This window comes from Anthonomus grandis, chromosome 2 (genome assembly GCF_022605725.1).
Source record: "Anthonomus grandis grandis chromosome 2, icAntGran1.3, whole genome shotgun sequence".
Lineage (NCBI taxonomy): Eukaryota > Metazoa > Arthropoda > Insecta > Coleoptera > Curculionidae > Anthonomus > Anthonomus grandis.
Genome location: NC_065547.1, coordinates 21,484,274 through 21,490,904, shown reverse-complemented (window position 1 = coordinate 21,490,904; position 6,631 = coordinate 21,484,274).

Genomic DNA, 6,631 nt, shown 5'->3' with positions numbered 1-6,631 from the left:
TTAATAGACTTTTTCCTTCACATATCCCCACAAGAAAAAATCCAGTTTGGTCGAATCTGGGGACCTTGCGGGCCAAGGGACCGGCCCACCTCTCCCTATCCATCGGTCATCAAAATGCTCATTTAAAAAATGTCTAACAGCATGACTATAATGATGCTTCACCTCAACAGCTTCAGGCCAACAATCAAGTTCACGATGGAGACAGAGAAGGACTCAGCTCTACCTTTCCTAGATGTCCTCGTTAAAAAGGTCGGTGGAAATATACGAACTTCAGTTTATAGAAAACCAACACACACGGGCCAGTATCTTCACTATGAGTCCAACCATCCTGCAACCACCAAAGTAGGCATCATAAGATCCCTCTACAATAGAGCTCGAACCATCTGTAGAAACGACGAGGATCTCAAGACTGAAGTGGATACCATTTACAAAGACCTACAACAGAATGGATATCCAAAGAAGCTTATAAGTAGGACCATCCAAAGGACGCGTCCAAATCAAATCAGAGACGAGGCCACCACGACAACCAGACTTCTACCCATACCTTACATTAGGGGTACATCGGAACAAATCCAACGCATTGCCAGCAAGTACAATATTAGAACTGCCTTTAGATCTAGCACCACTATCAGAAGCGTGGTATCAAAGACCAAACCAGATGGCCTGTCGGATACCAAAAATTGCGTCTACCGGATCCCATGTGAGTGCGGTGACTCATACATAGGTGAAACGAAGCGCCCCCTAGAAATCAGACCGAAGGAACATCGCAGCTGGACCCAAAGAGGAGAGGTTTCCAAATCCGGAATAGCAGAGCACGCGTGGCATAATGGACACAATATCCACTGGTCAGAAGCCAAGATTCTGCATAAGGAACAGCACTGGCGGAAGAGGAAGTTCGTAGAGGCAGCTTTCATTTCACAGAATCAGGGGATCTTCAGCCAGCCAAGCGTCGATATACCCAACATCTGGAAGCCTCTACTCTCAGGACAGTGTAGGATCTAGAGAGAGGCATGTCCTCCTCCCCCTCCCCCCAACTCTTTTCACGGATGATTTTCCTTTCCACATCGCTGCATACATCTAGTATATAACCCTATAGAATAGTAGTTTGCTGTCAGTTTACACTTGATAACGGTTGGAGATACTTACCAACCGAAACGTCGTGTTACATTAAATAAATAAGACAATGCAAGTTCGACAAGATGTTTTCATGGCTATAATGAGCAGGAGCGCCGTCATGCTGAAACCAAATCCTATCTCGAACATGGTCAGGCAACGTTTATAGAAGGACATTAAAATCGTTTTGTAAAAAGTTTAAATACATTTCACCTGTAAGATGTCCATCAAAAAAGTGCGGTCCAATAACGTTATGTCCTATTATTTCGCCCAAACATTAAGCGACCATCTATGTTGATGATGAATTTTTCGGGTGAAGAATGGATTGCTGGTGTCGTAATAATGAAAATTATGTTTATTAACACTGCCATTATTATGGAATGTAGCTTCATCCGAAAAAAGCACAAAATTAAAAAATTCAGGCTGACGAATCTTATTTTGCGCCCACTGACAGAAAGCCATTCTTCTTTCATAATCCTGTGGAAGTAATTCCTGCAACAATTGAATATGGTAAGGATGGAACTTTTCGCTTCGAAGCATGCGAGATATTGATGTTGCACTAAAGGGTAATTCTTTAGCAAGCTGCCTAACGCTTTTATGAGGATCTTCAACGACACTTAAAGCTACTGTCATCCTGTTTTCCTCATTTGTAACTGGCTTCACCCGTTCATGTTTTTCATAAATTACACTTCCTGTTCTCTCAAATCTTTCTTTTAGTTTTTGAAACACTTGTGCTTGGGGATGTCTCCTTTCAGGATAAAGTTGCGCATAAATTCTAGATGCCAAAAGGCTATTTCTTTCAGCAGCTCCAAGGGCATATATCATATCAACAAATTCCTCACGAGGAAAATTCATATTGATTACAAAATGAACAATAAAAATTAAAAATCGATTAACTAACTCACTGATAATAATTTCTAAAATGGTTTTTGAAGAAAAAACATTGATCTTGTCTACTGCTGTCATAAAACTAATAATCTGAAAATTATTATTTGGTTTAAAACCAATGTTTCTAAGCAATCTTGATCAAAACTTAAAAAATACCCGTTTTATGCATAGTATTTTACAGAAAAGTTAAAATATCTCAAAAAGTACTTGCTTTAGCTATAGGACAAATTAAATAAAAAATTAAGGTATTTGAGGAACAAACTTAATTAGATAAAAATATACAGGGTGTTCCATTTGAAAAATTTGAGATATTGCGTATTTAATTTCAGCAAGTTTGAAAGTTCTTTAAAAACACCCTGTATTAAAAAATTACAAATTATCATAGTTAGCCTAGAGGAGGTACCCTAGACTAACTGTGGTATTATAAGTTTCATAGGCGCAGAATAAATTTTAAGTTGATTATGATTTTTTAAACGAAGCCTCTTAAACGGCAAAAAATAACATAAAAAAATTAATTACGTTGCAACGCCGCACGGAAATTTTAAAAACGTTATATCAAAGTACTCTTTTTGCCTCACATTTTATTACCATAATATACAGGGCGTACCATTAAAAAAAAAACATATTTTATAGTAACTTTTTTGTGACACACCCAGTATACATAAAAATATTTTTAGTTCGTAGGTTTTTGTCAACCCTACAACTTTGCTGTAGAACTTTTTGCTCTACCTCTTATAGTTAAGGCGCTATCTTAGCCGTACACCTTGTTGGCACACCCTGTATAGACGAAAGGGTTCTGATCAGGGGTTGATTACATCCATCACGAAACATTGGTCCTTCGAGCCGAATAAGCCTTTTTGGCACCTAATATTCTTAAAAATATTTAAACTCTTTTGTCGGATTCGGATTGGATTGATTACGCGAAACTATTATTATCTTAATTCTTATCCAAGTTTTACTGTTTTTCTTTAAATAATACCAAATTATTGCTTACTTTTGCTAAATAATACATAATTACATAATTAATTATACAATACTATTGCTTTCTTTTACTTAGTACCTATTAATTCAAAATAGACATAATCATATTATTGCTTTCATATTTAAATAAATTTATACCTTTACGCTACAGTCACAGCATAAAGAAACTTTATGTTTCTTTATGCTGTTTTTTTTAAGTTTCTTTATGCTGTGCTACAGTGTAATAATCCTACAATATTTACCAAAAAATAAAAGAAATAAAAACCGGCTTTGTTTTTGCAATTTGTTGTTTGCCGATAAGAATACACTACATTCTTTGCGCGGGCTTGAATATCTGGTGTATTTTCTATGCGATATGAAACATTGTAATAAATATATTTGGTTGTAAATTATACGAAGGCATTTTGGAAAGTAATAAATTGTTTGCTTTATTTTAATTTGGCTTATTTTTATTACTAATTTGCTTTAAATTAAAAAGGAATATGAAATGACCGAGATATTGAAATAATAAGACATAAGATATTCAAAGCTAAAGCTTTACGTCACACTGCGATTTCACAGTTATCTTTAATTATTGATGCTACCAAATTAGCTCAAAACAATGAGTCTGAGCTAACTGCATTTAAAATTCCGCAGCCTTGCCAAGGTTATGAAGGACTATGAAAAACATCACAATAATTTAATCGCTTTATTATCTTCATTATCCGAGGATCTTAAGGTTGAAGAAAAAACGGGTCTAGATTTTTCAAGGCGGCGTCATAAAATTGGAACAATTTTTTATAAATTGTTACGAGCTTATTTTATAATCTAACGGCATTTTGGATAGATCTATATACCCTCATTCTTCACCCTTAATGTCAAATGCACGAGAGCACAGTATTCTACCTAAAATACAGTTACCTACTTTTAAAGGCAATATTACTACTTTTCCTACTTTTAACCAAACTTTTTCTACTTTGACTCATATAAATCGAAATATTGCAAATATTGAAAAGTTTAACTATTTATTGTCATCACTACAAGGGTCACCAGACTTAATAAGTGATATTCAGGTTACTAATGATGACTACCTTACAGCCTATAACACTTTAGTCAAAAGATAGTAACGCCTTTAAGCCTTTTTCTTGTGTAAATCAATTGACCAATGCTCACGTCTTACTTTTGAGAACTCTAGTGGTTTACATAATTTATTAGATACTTTTACAAAAAATATTTCGTCCTTAAATACCTAATTTAAAATTTGAAACTTACCACTGGGACTTCATATTAACCTATATGCTTTTAGAAAGGTTGGATCCTGTAACTAGAAAATCTTTTGAACAACAATATGATTCAAATGAAGTACCTAAGTACGAAACTGTAAAAGTTTTTCTTCAAAAGCAATCACTTAGAGTATCGCTTTAGAATCTGTGCCTCAAAAAACAAAATTAGGTGTTAATTTAAATCCCAATCTATCAAGCTCCCCTCGTAATTTAAATACGTCTCAAAATCAAGGTGCCTAGAAATAAAAATAAATCCGCTTTTTTGGTGAATAGCAAACAACAACCAACAAATACTAATACTTGCTTTCTTTGTAAGGGCTCTCTCTCATATCATTTATAGATGTCCGAATTTTACTTCCAAGACAGTACAACAACGATTTGATATTATTAAAAATCAAAAGTAAAAATATAAATTGTCTTGCTACAGTGCATACAGTAAGTCGTTGTACTTCTCTAAAACATTGTCGTTTTTGTCATCAAAGTCATTCGTTACTTTGTTTTAAAAATGTCAGTTAATCATATTTCTGAAAATATTGATACAAATTTAGCCGGCTGTTCGGGTTTAAAAAATAATACTGAATTGAATACTGAACCTCTTCTGTAGGTATGCTCCTTAATGATCACGAAGTTTTACTCTCTACAGTTCACCTACCAATAATTTAAATAATGTATTTAGTTTGGATCCTATAATATGAAATAAAATCTGTGAAGATGTATCAGCTGTATCATTTTCAAAAGAAAGGTTTTCATTTGTTTCTAACTTATCTTTAGCTGATCTAAATTTTGCAGAGATGTCCCAAATTGATCTTTTACTAGGAAATGATTGATGATAAAATTTTCTTATATTTTACGAGATGCTAGATTGTTTAACGGTCCAGACATGCCTGTTTGTATAAATACTATATTTGGCTGGACTTTAATGGGTAAAACTAAAGTTTTAATTCAACATGTAAACAAATTAAATTTTTTTTTCTACATTTTCAAATTATGAATTTTTAAATAATACATTGCAAAAATTTTGACAAGTTGAAGAAGTTCCTGAGGTTAAAGATAAGTCTTCTGAAGATAAATACTGCGAGGAATACTTCTTGAAAACTACCACTAGAACCGAAACAGGTAGATACGTTGTTTCCTTACCCTTTAAAATTACTGCACCTGATTTTGGTAACACCTATAACATAGCCTTAAGAAGATTTCTATCACTAGAAAAAAGATTTGCTACAACCTAAAATTTTATATACCTCTTATTGTGAAGTAATAAAAGATTATCTAGATAATGGTCATATGGAAATTACTCATAAACCATTACCACATGAAATTCAAAATTATTTTTATATTGCGCACCATGCGGTGTTTAAAAAGATTCGACTAGCACGCCTCTTCGTGTGGTTTTGATGCCACCAGTATTTCTGATAGTACAGTTTCTTTAAATAATGCTTCACATACTGATCCCAAGCTACAAAGAGATGTAGTTTCCATTTTACTCAATTTTCGATTACATAAATATGTATTCACTTGCGATATCAAACAAATGTTTAGAATAATCTTAGTTGATCCTAAGGATCGAATGTATCAACGCATTTTATAGTGTTTTTTACCTACTGATCCCATTTTGCATTATCAAATAAATGTTGTAAGTTTCGGTGTAGTTTGTTCCGCATATCTTGCTATTAGAACGTTTTTAAAATTGGCAGATGACTACAACGACTTGCCATTAGCATCTAACAAATTGAAAACTTCAATTTACGTGGATGATCTTGGTGGTTCTACCCTTAAAGAACAAGTCTTCATAAAAAATCTAATTATTGAACTCTTATCTAGGGCGGTTTTGAGGCCAAAAAATGGGCAAGTAACGGTCCGGGCCTATTGCATGATCTTCCTGAATCTTACATAATAAATAAGGGTATTTCTTTTAATTCAGAAACCGATAATATATTAAAGATTTTAGGGTTAAGATGGGATTCAATTGCAGATGAATTTTCGTACAATTGTTCGGAGACAGATTCTGATTGCACTAAACGTATCATGTTATGACTTGGCACGTATTTTTGATCCAGTTGGTTTCTTAATTCCTTATACCATTTTTATAAAAATACTTACAAATACTATGGTCTCTTGGTATTAATTGGGATGAAAAACCACTAACAGAAATTGTTGAAAAATGGATAAGGTTTAAATCTGAATGAAAATTTCTAAATACTTTTACTGAATACTAAAGATATCCAGGGAGATAAATTTTACTGATTCTGTTAAACATGATTTATGTGGATTCTACGATGTCATTTATATACGTACTTTTTTACATACTAGCGATACCTTATAAAATTTCCTTAGTATGTGCTAAATCCAAAGTAAGTCTTTTAAAAAGTTTAAGTTTGGCTAGGCGG